We start from the raw sequence: 26,731 nt of genomic DNA on the forward strand, positions 1-26,731 counted from the left end.
AGCAATTCAACAGGTCCTGCTGGCTATTATATCTCCTCTTCATCTCCTCTTTTCCAGGCTAAACATACACAGCTCCCTCAACCAGTCCTTTTAAGGCTTGGTTCGCTTGATCATCTTGGTTGCCCTCCTCTTCACCTGTTCCATCTTGTCAATATCCTTCTTAAATTGTGGTGCCCCAAACTTTACATAATATTCCAGGTATGGTCTGACCAAGACAGAATAGAGTGGTACTATTACATCCACTATACTTCTGTTGATGCAGCCAAGAATAGCATTAGCTTCTTCTTTTTTTGCTGCAGTACACTGTTGACCCGTGTTAAGCTGGTGGTCTACAAAGACCCCCCAGATCCCTTTCATATGTACGGCTGCTCCAGTGGAGCAACACTGGAAGGGTGACCGTGATGCCAAGAATTGGGGTGGTGATGCCAAAGGGCATCTTGCTCAGTTGTCCTCTGCAGCCTGAAAATTTCACTGTCTTCGGCCTATACTTTGCTTTTGGCATATACAGTGGTACCTTGGGTTACATATGCTTCAGGTTACAGACGCTTCAGGTTACAGACTCCGCTAACCCAGAAATAGTACCTCAGGTTAAGAACTTTGCTTCAGGATGAGAACAGAAATCGTGCAGCGGTGGCGCAGCAGCAGCAGCAGCAAGAGGCCCCATTAGCTAAAGTGGTGCTTCAGGTTAAGAACAGTTTCAGGTTAAGAACAGACCTCCAGAAGGAATTAAGTTCTTAACCCGAGGTACCACTGTACCCCTAAACCTCGCTGACCTTGTGGGTTTCATCCTGCCTTCCTCTATGTTCATTTAGCGATGATTCTAGCAATCAGCATTGTTCTGGTTTCCGGCTCACTTCCTGAGATCTGCCATTTTAAAAACGATGGGCTCACCACCCTAGAAGTGAAGAAATGCTTAAGTCACTGGAAACGGATGAGAAGCCTGCAGCAAATCCTTGCAAATGCTGGTGTGGCACTCTGTGCTTGCAACTCTTGCTGATCCAATGCAAGCACAATGTGTGGGGAGGGGGAGAGGGGGTGGGGGAGAAAGAGGGAATATTTCATGTGGCTTTTCAAACGAGAGAGATGTCAGGGTGCTCTTTTCAAAGAGCAAATGAAAACTCTACAGAAGAGAGGTACGGCTCAAATACCTGGACCAGGTCCTTGATTTTTATTTTTTATCTTTACATCGGTTGTTTGATCGCACTGCGGGGCCAGATGAGATGCTGATGCTTGCGTCTCTGCAATGAAAAACATAATGTTAAATTGCCTTGTCTAATCAAGGCCTTGCAAGGCCTTGCATGTATATTTAATGGCAAACAATCCCACTGAAGGGAAGGTGGATTATTTCCATAGACAGATCCTTGCGGAAGGGCCAGCGCTGAGAAGTATTATCCTTAGCTGCCTCTGGCATCAGCAGCTCTGATCTCTCCAGATACCTTGAGAGAGAAGGTTGAATAATAATTACCCAGACCATTAAGGAAACAGCAGTTCCCTGCGAAAATCTTCGCTTTGAGTTTCCAGAATTGTCATCCTTCGTCTTGTTCAGCAACCAAATAAAGAAGGGCAGGATGTCCTCTTGGAACTGTGAACTGCCCTAGAAACTCAGCAACAATAACTTGACACCGTGCATGTCATCGCAACTGGTTATGCATGTCGGCTGTCAACACTGGATTGAACCAAGATGCATCAGTGTTGTTTATTCATTTTCTTGCATTGTTTGTCAAAGAAACGACAGACAACCTCATTTCTTGCAGTATCATGTCCATGCTGCTCCTATAAAGATAACATTGTGTTTACAAAGGGTTAAAGACCCCGCCAATAGAAAACTCCAGAAGCTTTGTATTTAAGTAGTCCTACAGAGTGAGAGTCCCAAAGATGGTTGGATGCACCTTATTTGCATCCTTTTGGCAACTCTGGCAGCCAAGATGGTGTCAAACGTATCGCTCTGCTTTCCTTTAGACCATGTCTGTGAGGCTGGGTGTGGGGTCTTGTCATCTGGGCAGCTCACAGCCTCCATGCCCTGGTTCTGTAATGCCGCTGACTCCGGTGTGGCTCTTCAGGGTGAACAACCTGTTAGCCTGGCATAGGCTGAGCTAATCTTGGACTGCCCATCCTTGGCCACCTGTTTCCTTCATGACTGTCCGCAGTGAGAAGTCTAGCTATAACTCCTCCACCCCAAGGCACACCTTGGCCAAGTCCTTCAGTGCTCATGCAGCGTTCCTGATGTTGAAGTGCATCAAGATCTGGAAAGGAAACAAAGATTGTTGAGTGAGGCTAACATCTGGTTAAGGAAGGGTGTTTTCTCTCATCTGCTTGGGCTAGCTTCACTGAGGAACACCATGACTCAAGAGGACAACCATATAGGGCTCCCTGTTCTTCAATCCAGATCTCATCCCAAGGGCGAGATGGGTGGCTCCTGCATGGCAGATACAAACTGCACATATCTCCTTGCAGGTGCCAACCTTACCTTGAAACATAGAGAGAGGCCTTAGGCGGCAGATCATGCTGAGCGGAAGAGTGTTGACTAGATATTGGAGGTCACTGTGGCCTGCCCTGTGCCCCATAAGCTAGTCTGTTGCCTACAGGTGCAGTGGAAGATTCTGTTGAGCTTCTGTGTGTGAAAATTTGTGTGTGTGTGTGTACTATCTTGTTCTTTGCTTAAGGAAACAAAATGTCTCAGGACAGCACTGCTCCCTGCATTTACATCACTTGTCTTTGGAACTGTGGGAAGAGATGGACATATAAAGTTAGCCATGCCTCTTCTCTTAACTCTTAAGAAGAAATGAAGAGCCCTGCTGGATCCGGTCAATGACTCATCTAGTCCAGCATCCTGTACCCACAATGACTGACTAGGTGCCTGTGGGAAACCCAAAAGTATGGCATGAGTGTAAAAGCATTCTCCCACTCAGAATTCCTAACATTCTTCTTTGGAATGTGCAGCAAATTAGTTCTTAGAATCAAAATATTCCAGAAGATCTGCTCTTGAAGGGTAGAGAGTAGGGGTTATGAGGAAAGTGCCCCTCCCTCTCTGACCCCAGTTCATTAAATGTGTACAGAATCCAGTCTCGGGCTAAAAGTGCCGCCATAAATAATAGGTCAAAATAATGCATTGAGGCATTGGAGGTTGACGGCCTTTGGAAAAACAAATCAAGTGCCCTCCAGCCTTTCTGTATTAGATCTGAAAGAGATAATCCTCTTACTGTTCTGCTTCCTTCATTAGAGGAGATTTTTAAATATGAAATTTGAATCCTCTCTTAGCCACAGGAAAAGTGCTTTGCCTACTGACAGCTCACAGTTAATTGCAGCAACAGGGATGAAAGGATAGTGGTTTAATGATATTCACCCCCCCCCCCGTTTGAAAGTGGCCACAATGGAGTTTGAAAAGAGATTATACGTTTATTTTTTAAGTTGGAGAGATGTATCTCCAAGCTTAATGTTTCCTGACTCATTTCAAGAAACGAAAGCTAAGAGAAGCTCGTAGAAGACACAATTCCTAAGGAGCTACTTACAAAAATTGGCAGTGTCAAACCGCGGTCATTTTCTTCGTCAGGTCTTGGCTAAGTTGATGGAGAAAGTAACTTATCTCTGCTGTCTATGAGGTGGCAAGGCATTTTGTCAGTTGCAAAATGAGTGCGTTCTCTCTTAGCCACATCTGCTGCTCTGCTCTTTCTATTTATATAGCACCTACAACTAGGTGTTTTACAAATTAAAGAAGGGAGAGAGCCCATGGCTCAGTGGCAGCGCATCTGCTTTCCATGCAAAAGCTCTCAAGTTCTGTCCCTGGCATCTCCAGGTAGGGCTGGGGAACATTCCCTGTCTGAAACCCTGGAGCAGGGGTCAACAAACTTTTTCAGCAGGGGGCCGGTCCACTGTCCCTCAGACCTTGTGGGGGGCCGGACTATATTTTTTTTTGGGGGGGGGGATGAACTAATTCCTATGCCCCACAAATAACCCAGAGATGCATTTTAAATAAAAGGACACATTCTACTCATGTAAAAACATGCTGATTCCTGGACCGTCCGTGGACCAGATTTAGAAGGCGATTGGGCTGGATTCGGCCCCCGGGCCTTAGTTTGGCTACCCATGCCCTGGAGAGTCACTGCCGGTCACTATAGCCCAGTGGGTCCCAACATTTTCCCCACCCATGGAACACATGAACACTGCTGAGGGTCTTGAGGGACTATGTAATTATTTTTCTGCCCATTGTAACCACTGTAAATCTGCTCTGCTAGACACAGTGTGATTTTTGATTGTATCCCGCCCTGTGGAACGCCCTCCCATCAGATGTCAAAGCGATAAATAACTACCTGACATTCAGAAGACATCTTAAGGCAGCCCTGTTCAGGGAAGTTTTAAATCTGTGATATTTTAGTGTATTTTTGGTTTCTATGGAAGCCGCCCAGAGTGGTTGGGGAAACCCAGCCAGATGGGCGGGGTACAAATAATAAATTATTATTATTATTATTATTATTATTATTATTATTATTATTATTATTAGTATTGCTGGTTTTCATTGTATTTTTATTGCTGCCCTCTCCAGTTATGCTACTGCTATCTCCCAGTCTAACCTACCTCACAGACTTGCTGTGAGTATAAAATGAAGGTAATGGGGGAGATAACCGTGTATGCTGCCCTAAGCTATAACAGAAAGGTGGAACATAAATAAAATGTGGATAATATAGCAATACTATGTCATCTAGTTAATGTTGCTGTTGTTAAAATTTATACCCCACCTTTCCACAAATGATAGATTAAAACAGTGGGTTTTTTTTGTGGGGGTTCTCAAGGGTATGCAGTACTGGCACCTCATCCCCATTTTATTTATTTTATTTATTAAATTTATATACCACCCTTCATCCCAAGATCTAAGGGCACTTCACAGAATAAAATCCAAGATAAAGGACAAGAAAATAATTAAACCAAAACAATAACCTGCCTTCCCACTGATACATTTAAAAGGCTGTAGGATATTAATCAGCCAAAGGCCTGGTTGAAGAGGACTGTTTTCACCTGGCACCTGAAAATATGTAATGAAGGTGTTAGGCGAACCTCCATGGGGAAAGCATTTCACAAACACGGAGCCATTACACAAAAGGCCCTGTCTCATGTTGCCACCCTCTGGACCTCACGTGGAAGAGGCACACGAAGAAGGGCTTCAGATGATGAAGGGACAGTTTATCATGATGGGGAGAGGCGGTTCTAGAAGAAAAGCACTGGTTAAAAGTGTGGCACGTACCGTAATAACCTCATGGTGAGCGCCAGCACCATTTTTCCCTAGAAGGAAAGCACTGGATAAAATAATTAAGTGAAAGTTCCAGTACAGATGCAGCCTGGGAGACAGCTCTACTGGAAGAGAAGGTTTCAGTAAGTGCCGGAAAGGCAAGAGATATGGCACCCGTCTAACATTAGTTCATAGTAAGTACCTGAACACAACCTCAACTTGCTAGCTGAGCAACTAGGATTTCATTTTCCTGCTAATAAGCTAATTCTACAAGTAGAACCTATAGGAAAATGTCCCAATCTGGAGTGCTCTTCTTCAACCATGCCTCTTCTTGCATATTCTGACCCTGCCCTGCAACAGTCAGCTAGAATTCCTTGACTGCTCAGTCCCCATTGGGCTGTTTGGGGATTCCTCCCCCTTTCAAATATTTTTTTAAAAATACTTTTCCAAAGTTGGGGGTTTCCACAGGCCTGTTGATACTTCCCTCCCATGTGTGAGATTTGCTGTTTTGGCTATATAAACAACAACGCTCACTCAACTCTGAACATGATTAAGAGTGAAGGGGGCAAAATAAATTTTCATACTTCCCCCTCACCAACACACACATTGTTCCAGTTATTTCTCACAACCTGAATGCTTGAAAAGACTAAAGTTAACGTTACAGCAGCAGAGATGGATGTTGCAAATAAACTTGGTGGTTTTTAATCCTGACCATCTTTCAACAGGAGGATTTAAAACTTGCATCACGTCAGTGCTCCAGAGTGAGATCCAACAGTTACTTCTGCCATTCGAAAAGTTTAAAAAACTCCTTGTTGCGTTTTTATATACAGCGTCGTTTGTTGGATTTGGTTTTAATGATCCGGTTTTTCCAGGCAATTTCTTTAACAACATTACAGTGCGGAAAGAGCAAGCGTTAAAGAGGTTCTGATGTGACAGACATTTGAAAGAATGTTTCCATCCTGGCTACATTTCTAAGTGTCTATACATGGAGGCTTGAAATCAATAAAACTAGCTTCTGCATAAATTATTTCAAATGGGCTATTTGTGTTAGAATCCTCAAAGACTGCGGTTGCCACAAATCCTTACGCTTAACTTCTCAGGGAGAAAGTATGCCATGCATTAAATGCACGGGACCGTTTCCTCCTTTAAGAATAGCAACAGTGGCGGTATAAGCCATATTCCAAGTAGATCCATTGAAATCAGCGGCCCCTGGTGAGGATAGACAGTTTTCTATATTGCCTTTTCATTTGGCAGTTCCCTAGACAGCTCAAAATAAAATAAAATAGAATATAGTACATGAGAATAAAAATGCTTCACCGTAGCCTTCTTTAACATTAGGCTCTAGCAGGCTGTGACTGCAATGATAATTATTGTCTTTGATGATGTGGCATTGGAGCCAATCTAATATGGCTGAAGGAGTGTAGAAAGTGTTGTTTTTAAGTGCTGCTGCCATCTACAGAAAGTTTCTCCTACAACTGGTTTTCCTTCCACCCCCTATTGCCATGTTGTGTTGTGATAGCAATGGCCGCATGGTTTAATAGTCCAAAGACAGCGAGAGGCTGGAGTTATTGGAGGAAAACTGAGTAGCGGTCTAACCAACAATCAAGATGGCATTTCAAGTGGCCGTCAATTAATAAATTCACTCTGTGACACTGTTAAACCAAGGCAATGTTCCTTCATGTGCTTTTTTAAAAAATGCAAGCAATAGCTGGTAAACCAGCATGCCTAATTGAACATGGCAATCATATTTCTAATTGAATGTTACTGTATAATTAGCAATGCCCCTTCAGGAATCAAGGGCAGCAGGTTGAATGAAGAGGAGGGAGGAGGTAAGCAGATAAGGAGGAAGACAGCCAAAGCAGAAAACTGAGGTGTACAAGAAAGAACTAGGACCACCTTGACGTTTCAACCCAGACTGGCGCAATTGAGACTGGTGAACAGTTTGCTATAATCACAATGAGTTTTAGAACGTCCCATGCTGATGCACATCACCCATGGAAATGGAGAGCCCACACTCTGGCAGCAGTTCTCTGGGGTTTCAGACAGGAGGCTTTCTCCCTACCAGGAGATGCTGGGAAATCAAAGCTGGAAGGGCCACTAAGCTATGGCCCTTCTCCAAAGATATCCCCCAATATATTGCATGTATGCTGCACACCAGGGTAGCTTGAGCAGCAAATGAAAAATGGCAATTGGCTGCTATCCCTGCAAAATCCAGAAGATGCTTTGAATGGGGAATTTTACTTGCAATAGGACACAAGGTCACAATTCAGTATTCTGGCTGCGATAGCAAATGCTGGTCAAAGGTTTATGGTCACAACTTCTGCCAAGGTGCCGTCACCTGCTGTTGGAGAAGTGAAGTTGCATTCATACACTTTCACCTCCCCTTGCCACCCTCGCCCACCAGTGGCGTAGCAGTGTCGGCAGTGCCCAGGTCAAGGAAATGATTTTGCTCCCTAACCTCCTTGTGGGCATCACATGGGAGGCAACAGGCGGACTTTGCTGTGTCTGTGTGGCAGCCACTAGAGTTTGCTTGCTGGTTGCCGTTTTCACCCTCTCAGCTCAGTGAGCTCCCAGTGGGAGCGGCAGGTGGCGCACATTGGCAGGCTTGACAGCATCCCAGCAGTGCCAGAGCCACAACATGGACACATGCTGGTAGCGAGGTGCTGGGAAAGGACCGGAAAAGTTCATGCTCTGGTTGGCAGGAGTTTTGTGCAGGGACAGGCGTCCTTTCACCAGCTGTGAGAAGGAGGTGCCACTGCAGTCCCAAAAGCCTCATCTGGGTGCAGATCACCTCCACACAGCTCCAAAAGGTGGCAGCCACACAGCCTCGGCAAGGGAGCCTGTTGCGGAGGCACCAGGTTGCGCCCCCTCAGAATTCTGCTCCTGGGCCACTGCTGCCCACAGGACCATTGCTCAGTCTAGTTTAGTATTGTCTACACTTACTAGCAGGAGTTTCTAGGATGGGGCAGCTCCCAGCCCTGCTTGAGGATTGAACCTGGGACCTTTTGCATGCAAAGCAGTTCCTCTACCACTAAGCTGTAGTCTTTTCCACAGGGAAGTCCTGTGTCTGAATGTGCTCTGTGTTCCTTCACAGCAGCAGTGCTCCATTTGTTCAAGCCACAAGGAGTGCTGAACCAGCTGCACACAGACAAACCGCGGGATTCCTGGGCTAGGCAAACAGGAATCCAGTTATTTTGGAAACCCACACGCTTGCGAAGGCAACACCTTCCTTCACATTTGTGCCTGAATTAAAAAGAAAAGCTTCTCCTGAACTTTGATTTACGACAACATCTTAGAAACCAAACACAAGAAACACGCCTGTGTTTTGCAAAAATAATTCTGCTGAATTTTGCTGTTGTGCTTACATTGTGTTCTGTGCTATAGAAAATGATCTCTCCCCCCCCCCCTTATGTAAATCCTGCAGGGATGTCTTATCATCTCTGCATTTTGCACTGCTTTTCGTATGCCTGTCAACAGAACATTAAAAAATCATTAAAAACATCCAGACGTTGCACAGTAAAAGCCCTGACAGTGCATTCTTATTTTTTCTCTTTTCTTTCCTGCATCCAATTCACAATCAATGAGTGGCTGCCAACCCTGATGAAATCTGAAAATCAATCAGTTGTATTGCAAAGTAGTTAGTAAGGTTTAGCACTGCAATGTTTTACACTCTGGACAACAATGTGGCATTGGACTACACGGCTATGTTCGCACTCCCACTTATGGTAAACTCACTGGGTTTATAGTGCTGAGTTTTTAATCTTTGTTCACACAATGTTATCCAAAATGCATATGTATCCTGTACGTTGTTATACGATACTACTGTTTCATGCATTGTATCTCAAACCAGCTTCACACCAACTGAGGTCCTCTGTTGTTGTTGTTGTTTAGTTGTTTAGTCGTGTCCGACTCTTCGTGACCCCATGGACCAGAGCACGCCAGGCACCTCTGTCCTCCACTACCTCCCGCAGTTTGGTTAAACTCATGCTGGTAACCTCGAAAACACTATCCAACCATCTCGTCCTCTGTCGCCCCCTTCTCCTTGTGCCCTCCATCTTTCCCAGCATCAGTGTCTTCTCCAGGGAGTCTTCTCTTCTCATGAGGTGGCCAAAGTACTGGAGCCTCAGCTTCATGATCTGTCCTTTCAGTGAGCACTCAGGGCTGATTTCCTTAAGAATGGATGCGTTTGATCTTCTTGCAGTCCATGGGACTCTCAAGAGTCTTCTCCAGCACCATAATTCAAAAGCATCAATTCTTCGGCGATCAGCCTTCTTTATGGTCCAGCTCTCACTTCCATTCCTAATTCACCCCCAGCCAAGGCACATCCTCTAAACTAGCATGCTGACTTCATGTGCAGCAGAGGATGCTATCCCATCCACAGTGTTGATTCAGCTTCTGGTCTGGTTGGCCTCTGAACATGGAATGTGGGAGAGGGACACCATCTCGTACTTGACCTCAGGCAGCAAAAGCTCTGGGGCTGGCCCTGCATGTCTCTCTCTGTACGCGGTTTTCATGTTCCTCCCATGCAGGACCTCCATAGCATTGGAGCAGCTCCAAATCGCACTAATTATCCAGTCAATTCTGCAGCAGAGAATTTCATTGTGAAATGCAAATGTCAGCCTCATTAATAATCAGTATTAGCTGTCAGAAGAAGAACAAGCTTTGAGGGAATGTTAATTTTTGTTTAGGCAGACACGTACAAATGTTTGGTTCTTAATGATCTTTCTCCAGTTCTTGTTTGGATCGCATTCTTCTGGAACAGATGCAGGACAGGCAACTGAAATTGCGCAAGACATGTGTGGTGCTGAGGCTTGTAGCTGAAAGGGTTAAGCTCTTGGCCTTATATAGAAATGATGTCACCAGGAGCAAACAACTGTATTTGGGAAGTTAGAGCCAGACCTGTCTCAATTTACTCTGTTAATAATACAAGACTTTCCATAGGCAGGAGGTTCTGGAAGAAGTTAAGTCTCTTGTATCAGGGATGATCAGATTCCTCAAAGGAAGACAAAAAGGGTGTGTGTTGCGGGGTCTCTCTTTCTCTCTCTATGGCAAAGGTGAGGAACTTAAGGCCTGGGAACCAGATATGTTTCTCCAGGCCTGCCCATCAGACACTAAATCAGTAAAAATCAATACAAATCAGAGGTTCTGCTCCGGTAACAAAAGCCTGCCCCCCCTTCAAAAATCCTGGCTACGCCCATGACAGCCACAGCACTTACTGGCTCTGCACTGCATCCTCCATGAGTGGTTTTGCCTAGTTAGAATGAATCCTTGTGCTCTAATAATGCTTCTTGCTTGTCTGGATGGAGGATAGAGAGGGGTGTGTGTGTGGCGAAATTAGCCTACTGTACAAAGGTAAAAGTTACATTCATTGCTCCACCCACTTTTGCTGCTGGCATAGCCCCCCCCCCCCCCAGTTTCCCTAGATGGAAATATGACACTTGGCTTGCAAAAGGTTCCCCATCCGTGTTTTAAGTCACACAAAGCAATCAGGTCCACTGGCCACCTAGGGTTATATGGGAATGTTGCAGTGATCCACCCATGAAAACAATAAATAAATAAACATCCCATTCCTGCTATAGCACTCATAGTTTTGCAGAAATAGTGTTCGCAAACCAACCAAAGTCACATTGCATAACACTAGATGGAAACAGTGTAACTTTTAAAGAATCCAAAGCGTTTACACACCTCCCTACACAAAACATAAAATGACCCTCTCTTTGTGCTTGAAAATATTACAAAGTAGGGAAGCTTTCTAATCAGAACAAAAAGCAGCCCTGTCGGGAGAGGGTAGTGGAGCCAGAGGCAAAAAGGGTTGGAACAAGGGATGTAAATATTGCATCTGTATCACAGACTAGTTTCCACACACTCTCTATCCCCCACCCAGCCAAACAAACAAACAAACAAACAAACAAGTATTATCAGACTCTAAGAAAAAATACACAGGAGGCATAGTGGGGCCAGTGAGGGTTTGTGTATTAAATATATAATATTTAATATGCATAAAATGTAATGTTTATAGATACTGAAGTTGAATAACTTATGTAAAGGTTTGCATTTGTAAAGCAGAGACGTTTGTATTAAGCAGGAGGTTTCACTCTGGCAAATGCGGCAGAAAAGGTTGAAGATTTTCCATTTCAGTCTTCAGGCTAATTGATGGTTCATAGCTGGATACCCAAGCCACAATTTCTCTTCAGGAAAGTGAAACCTGAGAACAAATTGTTTTCTCAGTGATAAAGCCAGCAGTAGCAGTAGTAGAAGCTAAGCTTGGTGATGATCAAGCCAGATACTTGCAAAGGAGCTCTCTGGGATCAGAGAGAGGGAAGTTATTGAACTGTTTTAAGGACTTAAAAAAGATGGGACAACATTGCTTGCTTGGTTAAGAGCAATTTGCTACCTTGTATCTTGCAATGTTCATTTGTAACTATTTTAAGACTGTTCTGCAATGTTTTGTAACTCATTCCTGTGGTGGAGAGCAAATTCATTTCTACTCTGCACATGGTCCAGATTTGCAACAACTCTAACAGTGTGGACTGGGGAGAGTTATGTGGTCGAAGAAGAGGGGCCTGGAGGACCATATTTGGTCCATAGACTGGAGCTTCCACACACCCTACTATACCAAGTTAACTGGAAGTAAGTCTCAGTGAACTCACTAGGACATTTCTGAGTACCCTAGTAGCATTTTAAAGGCTCAGTTTTATTTAGAAGCAACACGACTTTTCATATGTTTATTAAAATAGTTTGGTTAATTCCCAAGTTCAGGAAGGCTCGGTGCCAAGAGCCTGCCATTGATTCTGAGCATGTTTTCAAGTAAAAGCTTATACTGTGGGAGTGGCGGGGGGGGGGGGGAGCACTATGCACCTTTGAAGTTTTCCCTGATAACATGCATTGTGAACATATCTTTAAAAGAGGTAATAAAAGTGTGTCCTTACTTTGGCCTTTTAATTAACCAGTAATAGGAAGGCTTCACTGTTTTACAAGGCAGTAACATGGCTCTCCAGTGCATTATACTACTAGACGGCATTCTGACAACCAGTCTCTCTCCTGCCCCATCCCACCAACTGCTGAAAGCAAAAGGTGCTTCTAGTTTGCTTTTCAAAGTCAGTCTGTGTGCCGAAATGAAGACTGGGGGAGCGGGGGAAGAGATGGGTGCCCAAAGGAAACAAAGCGAGACAAATGTTTGCAATTAGAAATTATGAGGCTTGTAAGGCTTAATTTGTTCCTGTAAAAAGGCAGTTGCCTTTTCACCAACACACAGCCTTATAATGAGGAAAGCATGGAAACATGTCCTAAGCTGCCTGCTTTTTGGAGAGCATCAGCTCAGTTGGCAGCAGCTGGGGATCCCTCACTGCGATTTGGAGCATCAGTGGTAATTTCCAGCTGTTGCTTGTTGAAGCAGGACTGCACTGGAATAGAGTGGGGGGAGGGAGGGAGGGAGGTAGAGAGAGGGAGAGAATATAAGCAGCAAGTACAGTGAATACCATGGGATGTGGGTGGCGCTGTGGGTTAAACCACAGAGCCTAGGACTTGCTGATCAGAAGATCGGTGGTTCGAATCCCCGTGATGGGGTGAGCTCCTGTTGCTTGGTCCTGGCTCCTGCCAACCTAGCAGTTCGAAAGCACGTCAAAGTGCAAGTAGATAAATAGGTACCGCTCCAGTGGGAAGGTAAACGGCATTTCCGTGCGCTGCTCTGGTTCGCCAGAAGCGGCTTAGTCATGCTGGCCACATGACCCGGAAGCTGTACGCTGGCTCCCTCGGTCAGTAAAGCGAGATGAGTGCCGCAACCCCAGAGTCAGCCACGACTGGACCTAGTGGTCAGGGGTCCCTTTATCTTTACATTTACAGTGAATACCAGCCAGTCCTTTGCTTCCACCTCCAGAAATGGCTTCAGAAGGTGGTAAAGTTACAGTAGGCTTCAAGATCAGCAACGTTAGGCTTCAAGATCAGCAAAGGGTCCATTTTCCTGACAGCATATGCTCACACTGCCCCTGTTTATCAGGATAGTTATTTTCTAGCGCCTACCCTTGGCTAATCACAGTCCTTACTTTGTGCTTTGAGAATGGCTTGTTAAACATTTGTTAATGTGCGTCGCCTGAGGTGTCATTTCCCAGGGTCTCTAGAAACAGCAGCTTGCACTCTGCATTGTGACTTAGCTTTCATGTGCATCCATTGATGGGCACCAACTCTGTAGTTGTTTTGATGAGAGGCATTTGAGCTTCACCAATAATTGGATGTTTGTATGTTTTTAACAAGCCAATGTGTAATTTTTTAATTATTGTTTTTGTGCTCTGCTTGTGAATCACTTCGGGACATTTTGCAGTGGGAAGCAAGACATTTAATAAACCCAAACCAACCTCCTCCAACTTTTCATCCTGAGTTTTTGTTAGACTACAGCTCTCATTATCCTTGACCATTTGTCATGCTGACTTGGGGATATGTGGGTCGTAGTTCAACAATATCTGAGGACCTCAGGTTGTGGAATACTGATCTATACGAAAAGACATTTGCTGGAGGACAGTTTATTGCACATGAAATTCATACAGCACAACATGGGAAGAATAAAACCTTCAGCAATGCTTAACAGTTGTGAGGCAATTGAAAGCCAAGACAATAAAAATTTTAAAAAATGCCCTGATCTTACAGTGCAATCCTATACATTTAACTCAATGTGGTTTGCTCCCAGGTAACTGGATACAGGATTGCAGCCCTAACTAAGCACACCTACTTAAAAGTAAGTTACATAGATTCTGGTAGTGCTTGTATCCAAAAAGTCTATTTTAAACTGCACTCATGCCACCCATTTCAAAGGAATGATTCCAACTGATTCCAGCCAATGTGGAATACAGGCAACTCCCATTTTGTTTACATTCAATGCATGTGTGACTGCATACACAAATGCCATAACTGGCACTGGAAGAGGACAGAACGGGACAGGTGTACCCATGTGATGACGTGGAACGTAACCCTCACATAAGTGGGAGGAGGGGGTTTGCCTCTACTGGTTAGACTGTCAGACTAGGACATGGGAGACCAGGGCTCAAATCCTATTTTTGCCATGAAGTTCATTGGGTGACTTAGGCCAGTCACTGCCTCTCAGCATAACCTATCTCACATGGTTGTTGTGAGAATTAAATGAGGAGGCGGACAACCATATGTATGCCAACTGGAGCTCCTTGGAGGAAAAGATGGGACTTATATAGAATTAAAAATAAATTCCCACTGAGAACAAAGTAACTTCACGGAACAGAATGGAGCTTATTTTGTAGCAAATGTGCTCTTTAGCCCTTTCCGAGCCTGCAGAGGAGAGGGTGTTGCGGGCAGGACCCTCCCACATTCGCGGGGGCTTCCCTTGTCCCCGCGAGAGCTGGGGAATCCCTGGGCGTGCCTGCAACCCAGCCCGCCAATTGGCGGGCGAGGGGAGGCGCGGCCTGAGCTATTTAAGGCCAGGCACGCCCAGGGACCGCACTCTTTTCCCCCTCGCCCAGCAGCTGAGCGGTTTTTTCACGGAACAGAATGGAGCTTATTTTGTAGCAAATGTGCTCTTTCTGCTTTAGCCCACTATTTTTCTAAATCTTTGGTACCCAAGTTACAAAATGAAGTTTAGAGGTGAGATTTAGCAAAAAGCCATCTCTTGGCACTTGTCTTGAGAGAGGCCACTTTCCTCTGCCCAACCCCAACTTAATTTTACAGAAATTGCTCCAGGCTGTGAACAGTACACAAGCTAATCAAAGCCCACAGAAGTGAGTTGCCTTCTGGCATGAAATTAGGAAACATTTTCAGACACCCATTTCATGTTTTAAAAAGGAAAAAAAGGGTAATCACTATTGTTGTTACCCTTTTCAGTGGAAAATGTGTTGTGCGAAGCCCATGAGAAGATTGCCTTTGGGTTTGGGCTGGCTACATGCAAAGTAACTTCACTGAAGTGAATCATCCATTGAATTATTCCAGTCGAGCAGAATAAATAAAAGGTGCTTTCAGGGAACTGATTTATGCTTAAAAGTAGCAGAAGCTAAAGCTGCAAAGGGGTGACTGCATCTCGTGGTAGGGCAAGCTTGAGCTCTCTTGATCCCCTCTCTGTGAAGGCCTCTTAAAAAAAAATTAATAGTAAATACAGCTTGCCTTGCTCAAGCAGCCACCTTCTTCTTTTTTGTCCTGCAAGTCTTTTCTTCCCCAGCCAGGCGGGTTGTTACAGTAGATGAGAGGGGAAGTCGCATGTGCCTGTGGCATTTTGGGATTGAATCAGGCATAGGCAAACTTGGCCCTCCAGATGTTTTTGAGACTATAATTCCCATCATCCCTGACCACTGGTCCTGCTAGCTAGGGATGATGGGAGCTGTAGTCCCAAAACATCTGGAGGTCCGAGTTTGCCTATGCCAGGTTTAAATGAATGTTTGATTGTTGGTGCTTTAAATCACTTCTCTATGAATCCCAGGACTGAAACGTGTGAAGAGGGAATGGAACTCCCTCAGGCCATCATTTTCTCCCTTGTGTGTCTTGGGGTGCTTCCAGACACATGCTGTTTTGCAGGTGGGTTTCAGTGCTAATTCAGGTTGCACAACTGAAGTGGATATGGAACACCTGTGTATCAAACCTGCTTCCATTAAAAAATGGATGTTTTGCAGTTAAGAAAAGTGACAGGGAAGCGTACAATAAAGTATGGGATGACAACTGCTTGACATGACATTGCATAACCTCCTCACCAACAAATCAGGACGGATGCTCAGTGAACAGCCAATGTCATATAAACTGCCTATGAAATTTGTCCAAACAAATCAGAATGGACTCTCAACAGGCAGGTCATCTGGCAGCAACCTTGGACAATATATCCATCAAATTATGGATTTCTATTTCTATCATGGCAAAACAGAATATTAACACAATGCCGTATTTCTTAGAAACAGCTCAACACAAATCAAGCTGCATCCATTAAAAATGAATCCACCAATCCATGTCTGTAAACAGTGTTTTAGATGTGTCTTTTATATGATTGGCAGTGGAAATCAGAACTCGACTTGATTTCCAGTATGACTTGAGGTGCCAGTACAGAAAGGGCGGTAAGATGGAACTCCCTAGCCCAGATGAAACATGGAACAAGATCTGTATCACTGATCGTAAAGGGCAGAAGGCAGCAGATGATTTAATATTGGAGAAGGCACTTTATGTTTTACTTGCACTTCTTCAGGGCAAGAGGAACTTCTGCCAGCATGTCACCACTGGTATTTGCTAGCCATTTGAAAATGAGAATTTGGCAAACCATTTTTTCCAGAGGGATAAAGAGTCTGCAGACAAGACTTGAGAAACAGTCAAAGTTGTAGGTCATTTTGTTCCATGGGTTGTGGGTATATAATTGTTTGCTGCTAGGCAATTAGGATTTCAGCACAGAACGAGAAATCTGGTTTTCATAGGTGAAAGACAAATGATGAGGGCCAAGCTGATTTGCTGCTAGCTGAATTCTTGCAAAGAACCCTGGAACGGTGGATAATAACCTAATCCATCTAGAAGGCACCACTTCTTGCATGCCTATTTAGGATCACTCAACACAGATTAATTATGCCTTAACTGTTTAAGCATCCTGGTTATGTATTCTCCTGTTGTAAATACAACATACAGCAGTTGAGTACAGGGAGTGCAGGGAAGAAAGGAGGCCAAACAGGACAGAAGTTAGCTCATCCCTGTTCCAGGTACCAGTTTTTAGGTTGAGTGGTTTGCACAAGTCCTTTCCCCAACACAGCATCTGTGCCAGTGGTGGCTAGTGCCCATTGTTGCTGATAGGGAGAAGGCAGTGAGAGCAACAGTAAGTGAAGCCAGAGCCAATGAGAGGCGGAGTCAAGTAATTCTAGCTCTGCCCCCATCCATCTCCCTGCAGAGCTCTACAAGGGCAACATTGAGACTAAGGAAGAAGCTGACAGCCAGGGTGACCTCCTGGGCTTGTAAGTAAGGAGGTAAGGAGGTGGAGAATGAAGTTAGCAGAGCACTTTGCCCTAATGGACCAGCTTCCACTGAACTGTGCTAAAACCCAATCATACCATGCTAGGAGAGCTTTGAGAAAATAGCCTCAAAAAATACTTCCTCCTCAGAACATAACTTGATTTTGCTTCCTCGAAACCAGAAGTTATAGGAGATTCCCATCCATCCCAAGCCATTTATTTCCTGTATTTTGAATATGCAAGAAATATGGAACCCAGAAATAATTATTAGACAGAAGTTACATTTTGCAACTAATACAACATTTGGCCTAGTATACAGATTTGTTAGAGTCTATGTATTATAGTTTTTGAAGGTGTTCAATCTTTGAACTTCTAAAGATAGTGGCGAATTTCATAATTAGCATATAATTGTGTTACATCTCTTCTAAGTTGAATAATTATTTTAATGACTGAAGTTAACAGTATGCCACCTAATTTCTCAGTATGATTGCAAATAAGTGCTGTTAAACTCCATGCCATATCCTATATTTTAAATTTACGGGCGTGAATCTTAATTTTGCCTGTAGATCTTCTATGCTGCTTGTCAGAAGTGTACACTTCAGCGTCCTGTTCTCTTGATTGCTTAATTTTAACAGCTACATTATGACAGTCTCATTGTTCTTTACAGGGAATAAAATAATCACACATTTGGCTCATGATTTGAGTTGGCTTATTATGCACCACAGATAATCTTTTCTCTCTTTTTTTAAAGAAATCCTTCTGAAAACATACAACATAATCACATTGAAATTGATGGACTTTTTTTGCTGATTTTTAAGGTGGATATCAACTTTTATTTCCAACCATTTATTTAACAGCTGGTGATAAACCTGAATGTTTATCACATGGTGACCACAGCATTAGGTGATGGGTTGAATGTGTGAAGGAGCCACCATAGACCCAACAACACCAGCAGTACTTTCCCAACATCTCACACCATCTCTGGCAACGCCTGTATTAGACTGAGAAATGGTTTTCTTTTTCCTTCTGAAAAATTTGCTTCTTTTGCCCTTACTACTTCTTAAAGTCCACATTGGGCCTCAGCCAGAATGCACTTTTCTCTCGCAATCACTTTGTGTGTTACTTTTTGAAGAATATGAATGCATTTAGAGAAGTGACATCTAAGACTGCAGTTACACCAAAGTGTATAATGGAAGGCAGGGATGGGGAACCTTTGGCTGTCCAGATGTTCTTAGAATCCAGCTTCCATCAGCCCTAGCCAGCATGGTCAATGATCAGTGATGATGGGAGCTGGTCCAACAACACAAGAGGATCCAATTCGTCACATCCCTGATCTAAGGACTGGTTTATATATGCATATTTATTGTTTATAATTTAATGGTTTGGCATCAAGTGAAACTAGTATGTAGGAACAAGTCAAGACATAGAAGGAAACCATTGTTAGAGGATAGCTTCAAAGTGTACAAGACTAAACCGAGGCCCGTGTTTCCTATGCTTGGTTCCTATGCACCTGTAAGGTCTTCTCCATTTTGGTGGAAGCCATTGCAGAACAGACACTAACAGCTGTATCACCTTACCTCACTTTATCGCCTCTGCTTACTTCAACATAATGCCTTTCAATGGACTGTGAACAATTCAGTGGCAATCCATCAATTGTGGAGTAATTAGATATCAAGTGATGCATATGACCCTGTAAAATCAGAAGAAAAGGAATTAGAATATCAGGGTTTTGGTTTCCTGAGCTTCCATGTGTATATCTTTGCTCTGCAGTAGACCAAAATGGCAAAGAAAAGAATTCAATCTTAGAGCTCAGATCCTAGGTTTTCCTATAGCTTCAGACATGAATGTAGGTGAAAAGTATGGGCTGCTACCCACATTACTTTATCTGGCATGGAAATTGATCCACCACACCGAAAGGGAATTTTCTTGCACATTGCATATACTTCATGCTTATACAATAATGATTATTTATTTTTATATGTGATATGTTACAGGTTCATTTCTGTGCAAACACTTTGTGGGAACTGTGCCAACTAGTGATATGTCTGCATCTCTTGCTAATGATCCAGGTTAGTCTCCTTTGTAACTTTTCTATAGGAAATCTGTTTGTGAAATTGCAACTTCGTGTGAACAGACCTGCACTTGAGGCCTAATAGCTGAATATGCATTCCGTAAATATACACTTTTCTTTATATCCCAGACAAGGGATATAATTTAATTCATGCAAATATGAATTCTGAGACCCACTCCCAAAGTAATATAAATGAAAGGAGGGTTTATTTCCTCTTTCTCCCTCCTGAACTTAAATACCCTAAAAGTTGTAAGGAGTTGAGAATTAAGTCTTATGTATTACATTAACCTGCAAAATAAAACCAAAAAATCCACATTGTGTGAATATGCAGTATAAGTATCTAGTTCCTCTATGGAGCAATTATCCCAACCTTATGGAGTAATTTTTAAGTAAAGTTTTGCAATTCTAACATAGTATGTCAGACATGAAATAATCATTACGTATTTATTTTAGACACTGATCTTTGCCAGATTTTTGGCCAGGAAGCTTTATCTTCAGATAAAGATTTTACTGGTATTGTTTATTATTTCAGTTCCTGCTCATGCTTTTCCTTCAGATTTTGCAGTTTTTAGGACACGTTCCAGTAAGGTGGGGGTATGGAGTGTGGGACCAGAGAGGATCTGTCAAAAGGGAACATTCATATTTTAACGCAACATTAACATTTTGGTAATTAACATGGCAGTTAATGCTTTTAGCAGATGTAACAACATTAGACTTGTAAATTTTAATTAAAGTTAATGGTTCACGATAGCTGTAGGGATCAGGCATCCTCTCTGGATACTGGAAACATGTCTAATGTGATTAGAAATACTAATTGAAGAAAAAAGGGCTGCAAGAGTAATGACTGTTTTTCTTTATAATCTTGCTTCATCATTACAAACCTTCAGCAGTCTCTTAAAAAAAGCTTCAGTGGAGGTAAAGAAACAACCCCAGAGTTAAATATTCTCCTTGAAGATTTTTAAAAGGGGGTCAGTGGAAAATCCAGAGAGTTATTGTGCACACAGGGCAATAAAATAATGTATTAAAAAATTAATTTGTATAACCCTTTTCTTTGATTAACCTCACGAGATCAAAATCCCAGGAAATACTGTGAACATATCTGGCTACATTCACACTTTTGTGTTTAATTAGGAAATAAGAGTGCTAGTATTTCCCTCAATGGCTGCTCACCAATCCAATGGTGGGCAATGTTTGTGGCCCAGCATGGGGCTCCCATCCTACCGCAGCCATGCCCCTTCCTTCTTGGCCTCATGGCCATTGCAATGGCTTCTGGGTTCCCGCCAAACCCAGAATTCAAATTCAGCCTATCCATGGTGGCTAGGAGGGCAGGGCATTCCCCACAATTCCTCTCCAGGGCAATCTACCTGCAAAGCAAGGTAGGTGAAAATGCTAATGTGGGAATAGTTGATACTCATGTCCACCTACAAACCATGACATCTAATAATTTGGATGTGGCTTTGCATACCCAGTGCTGGCCTCAGAAGTCTTATAAATTTTGGTCCTAGAAGTGAATTGAGGGTACAACAGCTGTGAGAATTTAAAATTACTACCGTTATGGGGTATAACAGATCAAATGTGGAAAGCCATTTTTTTGTCATGACACTATACCATCTCTAATCTCATGGGCAAAACAGATCTTCGCATCTGTATTTCTAATTTCAACATTGGGAAGGGTTGTGTATGATTGGGAGAGTGTGTGCTTTGAATGCAACAGGTCCCAAGTTCAAATGGGGAATGGAGAGAGCTGAAATTGGCAGATTTGTTCCTCCATACACCTTTATGCATCTGCTTCTACCATTCACGAAAAGCAGGCATGAAGGAGGGGGGGGGGAATAGTAGTGAATAAAAGGCAGGCCAAGAAGTAGGAAAGTGACGAGAGGAGAGGACTAACCAGATGGTTCACCCCTGGTGCTGTAGCATGAAGGTTGACATCCAACTGAAATTGGCAAGATCTACCTCTAAGTAAATGTGGTAAGAACTGCATTGAAGACAACAAGGAGGGAGTCTGTATAGCTTTTTATCTGCCATGTGAAGGGGTAAAACAGCCACCATATTCTGAGGTGAGCCACCATAGAAGGGGCTTTCCAAGCTCCAAGGTCCTAAAGGTAAAGGGACCCCTGACCGTTAGGTCCAGTCGCGGATGACTCTGGGGTTGTGGCGCTCATCTCGCTTTATTGGCTGAGGGAGCCGGCGTACAGCTTCCGGGTCATGTGGCCAGCATGACTAAGCCACTTCTGGCAAACCAGAGCAGCACACGGAAATGCCGTTTACCTTCCCGCCGGAGCGGTACCTATTTATCTACTTGCACTTTGACGTGCTTTCAAACTGCTAAAGGTCCTAAAAACCAATGGTTAAATCAGTTCAGTAGGTGAACATCTTCTTTCATATAATAATTATTTCTCTGACAGGCAGGATTTTGGAAGGACAGGGATGCATGTTCCATCTACACCACTTGTTTCTTTCTTCTCCAGTGCTGCTAAACTTTTGGCAATGTTATCAATTTTATCCTTAACATTGACCTAATTAATAAGTTATACCTGGCTTTTGCTTTCTCTCTTTCCACTCCTTTTACAGACTCTAATGATATTTTCATAGTGATTTACACGTTCAAAGAACGGCAATGTCAAGAACTCAACTCATTAGCGACTCAGCCACAGGAATTTTAAAGAAATGAATTATGAACAAAACAAGTGGCATGTCTCAAATGCTCAAAGCAATGTGAACAGGGAAACATTTGTGAGTACTCTGCTGACTGAAATAATGTATGGGTGACAATTTTGGTTGGGAAAAAATATTTACCTGATCCCTGGAAATTGTGATCTGCTCACTGAGAGAACAGAGAACTTACAGAGAACTGAACCTGTGTTTAAAGGGAAGCAGAATAACAAAAAAAGAGGAATCACCAAGGGAAGCCTTGGTAGCATAGGTAAAGGTAAAGGTAAAGGTACCCCTGCCCGTACAGGCCAGTCTTGCCAGACTCTGGGGTTGTGCGCCCATCTCACTCAAGAGGCCGGGGGCCAGCGCTGTCCGGAGACACTTCCGGGTCACGTGGCCAGCGTGACATCGCTGCTCTGGCGAGCCAGAGCCGCACACGGAAACGCCGTTTACCTTCCCGCTAGTAAGCGGTCCCTATTTATCTACTTGCACCCGGGGGTGCTTTCGAACTGCTAGGTTGGCAGGCGCTGGGACCGAGCAACGGGAGCGCACCCCGCTGCGGGGATTCGAACCGCCGACCTTTCGATCGGCAAGCCCTAGGCGCTGAGGCTTTTACCCACAGCGCCACCCGTGTCCCCTTTGGTAGCCATATCCTATGGAAGTACTCCAGCTATTATGGCATAAATCACCTCGATTGTATCAGTCCTGGTAAAGTGGCATCCGATCCTAGATACCGGTAAATGCAGCAGTCGTCAGCTCTGACACTTCTGTATTTCTCCTTCTTGATACAAATAGAAAACCCACAGTGCTATTGCAGGGGATGTAAGTCTTGCGGCTGCAGTGCTTTCAATTCTATCCCAGTTCTCAAACCTTTATTTTCATCTAGACAATATTCCAGTAAAGTTCAGTACAATAAAATCACTCGGCAAAATCTGCATCTAGTGATTAAAATAATGGTATAACATTCATTAATCCTCATTTTGTTGCAGAAACCTGGTTACTATCTCCATCTTATCCCCATCCTGAGTAAGAATAAGGAAGGCTACCTTACATTCATCTGAATGCCACTTCCTGTTAACAACCAACTGATTAATGAAGTTAGATCAAATCGTCTGATACAAGGGGCAATGCAAAAGAACATGCATGACTGATTCTATATGACTCTGTCTACAGGTGCATAGTCTCTCTGCAAGTGGTATTTTCTGGAATCTCCCCTGTAGCATTGCCGAAGGAAGCACATTCAGTCTTGCGAGCATGTACGACCTGTGTTGATTTGGGTTGGTCAAATGGGAGAGATAAGTTGCCATTGGCTGTCCACATTGCACCATCCCCAGACTTGCACAGATGCTATTTCTAGACTCGCCATATGTCAGGTCCTGACAGGTCCTGGTTTTCAGGTGTAAAAATGGCATCGGGGGGAACCCTAGCTATTTTTGATTTGGCTACGAAGTTATTGAATTTCATTGTCTAACAATCTGCATTTAATTATCTCAAATGCAGGTTTTCCTGATAAGCAGTACAAGGAGTTTAGTGAGATACCTATCTGTTTAATTTTGTTCTCAATCCTTCTTAGCCATCCTGATTATTGATCCAGCCATACCTCATGTTACGTTTGCATCAGGTTGTGCATTTTCAGGTTGCGTCCCGCGGTGACCTGGAAGTACCGGAAAGGGTTACTTCTGGGTTTCGCTGCTCGCGCATGCACAGACGTGCAAAATGACATCATGCGCAGAAGCAGCAAATCGCGACCCCCGCGCGCGCATACGCAGGTTGCATTCCTTTCATGTTGCAAACGGGGCTCCGGAAAGGATCCCGTTTGCAACCAGAGGTACCACTGTATTCAGCTAACATGGCCACAGCAAGACTATTAGGTTCTGATCTATAATGCAGCTACAACCAAAACTTAAACGTTTGCAGCCATGCTTTTGTTACTAAGTCTTTGGTTTCTTTCTAGACATAGGGCAGCATAGGGGACACAATTTGGTACACCATCCCCCCCCCAAAGGAAAAATTCAGTCTTTCAGTAGCCTGGCTGAAGGCATTTATCCAAACTGGCATACCATATAATAGTTCTGTGCTTAATCCAGCATTGAACATCCAAATTCTATCCTTTACTTAAAAGGTGCACAGATCATGAATATATCATTGGAGATTTTGAAATTCTTGCAGATAGAATTTTGTTGTTGTTCTTAGAGAATTCTCCCTTCTGCCATGTATGAGGGCTTGAAAGGTCTTAAAAGTAGTTGCGAAGCCATGTGGTCAAAGCAACCACTGCATACATCAGCTGAGCTAAGACTCCACTCTCCATTTATTCTGGTTACTGTTTGTACTGGTCTTTTTATTTCATTTTTGTTGTGTAACAATACGTGTCCACAAAATATTTATATGGAAACAAATTGAGATCATGAACTCTGGAGGAACTCTGAGGTTCACTCAAAACTTCTAGATTGTACAGAAGGCACTGTTTTCAGCCTGTCTCCTGGTGTGTTCCCCAACCTCTTGCTACACCATGCAGAATATGGTAGCTTTCACACAATAATTAAACTATGAGCACTTAGAAAATGATGCTCTAAGACTCAACAAGGGTTTCTCAAAAATAAGACATGCCAGTTGAATCTCATTTCTTGTTCTTTTTTTTCATGTTACAAGCTTGGTGGGTCAGGGGAATGCTGTACACATAGTGTATCAGCAAGGCTTTTGACAAATTCCCCCATTAAATTCTTGCAGAAAAGTTGTGAGCTGGATGAGGTAACTGTTAGGTGGGTTTGTAGTTGGATGACTGACCAAGGCCAAAGAGTGCTCACTAATGGTTCCTTGTCATCCTGGAAAAAAGTGGGAAGTGGGGTTCTGTCCTTGGCCCATTGTTCAACGTCTTTATAAACGACTTCGATGCAGGAATTTAGGGGATGCTCATCAAATTTGCAGATGACACCAAAGACAGACTCACGATTCAATGTGATCTTAGCAGATTGGAAAAGTGGGCCCAAACTAACAAAATGAATTTCAGTAGGAACAAATGGAAGGATCTACACATAGGCAGAAAGAGCCAGCTGCACAAATATAAGATGGGGAAAACCTGGCTTGCCAGTAGTACATGTGAAAAAGATCTAGGTGAGTTTGGTATGTTTAGCCTGGAAAAGAGGAGACTGGGAGAAGATATGATAGCTATCTTTCGATATCTAGGGGTTGTTACATGGAAGATGGAGCAAGCTTGTTTTCTCTTGCTTTGGAGGAGGGTAGTATCTGAACCAATGGATTCAAGTTACAGGAAAGGAGATTCCCACTAAACATCAGGAATGTTCTGATGGTAAGAGCTGTTTCACAGTCGGACAGACTCCCTTGGAAGGCAGTGGACTCTCCTTCACTGGTGTTTAAGCAGAGGTTTAATGGCCATCTGTCATAGGTGCTTTAGTTGAGATTCCTGCACTGCAGGGGGCTGAACTAGACAACCCTCAGGGTCCCTTCCAACTCTACAGTTTGGTGATTTTATTTGTAACTTTTTCAAAGCATTTATATCTTCAGCTGTAAAAGCTCCCAGAATGGCTTACCACTCGATAAAAATAACATTTTGGGTGAAGGCTGCAGAACATATCCACAGTGCTCTTAAAAGGTAAAGGTAAAGGGACTCCTGACCGTTAGGTCCAATCACGGATGACGCTGGGATTGCGGCCAGTGGCGTAGCATGGGGGGTGCAGGGGGGGCCGGCCGCACCGGGCGCAACATCTGGGGTTAGGGCAAATCCACGGGTTAGGGGGCGCAAATCCACGGGTTAGGGGGCGCAAATTACTTGCCTTGCCCCGGGTGCTGACAACCTACGCTACGCCACTGATTGCGGCACTCATCTCGCTTTACTGGCCGAGGGAGCCGGCGTACAGCTTCCGGGTCATGTGGCTAGCATGATTAAGCCGCTTCTGGCGAACCAGAGCAGCGCACAGAAACGCTGTTTACCTTCTTGCCAGAGCGGTACCTATTTATCTACTCGCACTTTGACGTGCTTTCAAACTGCTAGGTTGGCAGGAGCAGGGACCGAGCAACGGGAGCTCACCCTGTCGTGGGGATTTGAACCACAGACCTTCTGATCGGAGAATTCTTGGAACAGTCATTTGTTAAGGGTGCTGAGAGTTGTTGAGATGCTTCACAGAACTACAATTCCTGGTAGCCTTAATAAACTACAGTCTGATAACTGATGATGCTGGCTGGGGCTGCTTTGGAGTCCAACATCTGGAGGGCCACAAGCACCACAGCCCTGGATGTTGTTGTAATCTTATGTGTATCTGCATGTAATGTCTAATTTGTCCTTGGTAAAAAAACTGAGCTTTCCATGCTATATAGCAGTTAATAATGAGCTGAATGTTCTGAAGAGGGATAGTGAATTGTTAGAGCATGTGACTCTTAATCTCAGGATCATGAGCTGGAGTCCCATGTTGGGCAAAAGATTCCTGCATTGCAGAGGGTTGGACTAGATGACTCATGATCCCTTCCAACTCTACACTTCTGTGGTTCTATGACACAAGGTGGGGCTTATCAGTTCCATTATTGGGCTGTTTTGCTATACTATATTCTATAAATTAGGTTTCTGTATGGAAATATCATTTGGGTTTTACCCACTGGAGCAAAGCATTAATGGAGGCATAATATACATAAATATGGCATAGTTAAATGGTTTCTCATATGACTTACCAGCCCAAGTGTAAATAAAGCAACATTTACTTCAGAAGCAGCCTTGTTAAGTGAATAAAGTATATAGTTTTGTTTAATGTCATAGGCAAGTACCGTACATGTTGTTGTGGATTTGGCTAAGCTTTCCAGAGCTGTGTTTTCTCATAAAATGCAAATACCTTAGTCAGAGAAACATGCCAG

General features: G+C 43.7%; 1 long non-coding RNA gene across 1 annotated transcript in view; it reads right to left on the reverse strand.

Moving 5' to 3' along the window:
- Positions 1 to 1,134: 1,134 nt before the first annotated feature.
- The window catches only part of LOC114598655 (uncharacterized), a 36,338-nt gene continuing 10,741 nt past the window's right edge, over positions 1,135 to 26,731 (reverse strand). Inside the window, exons 2-3 of the long non-coding RNA XR_003707099.2 lie at positions 18,723 to 18,835; positions 1,135 to 2,243 (exon numbers count right to left, since the gene is read on the reverse strand). This is a non-coding gene — a long non-coding RNA (uncharacterized LOC114598655). The remainder of the gene's footprint in view (positions 2,244 to 18,722; positions 18,836 to 26,731) is intronic.

This window comes from Podarcis muralis, chromosome 5 (genome assembly GCF_964188315.1).
Source record: "Podarcis muralis chromosome 5, rPodMur119.hap1.1, whole genome shotgun sequence".
NCBI lineage: Eukaryota > Metazoa > Chordata > Lepidosauria > Squamata > Lacertidae > Podarcis > Podarcis muralis.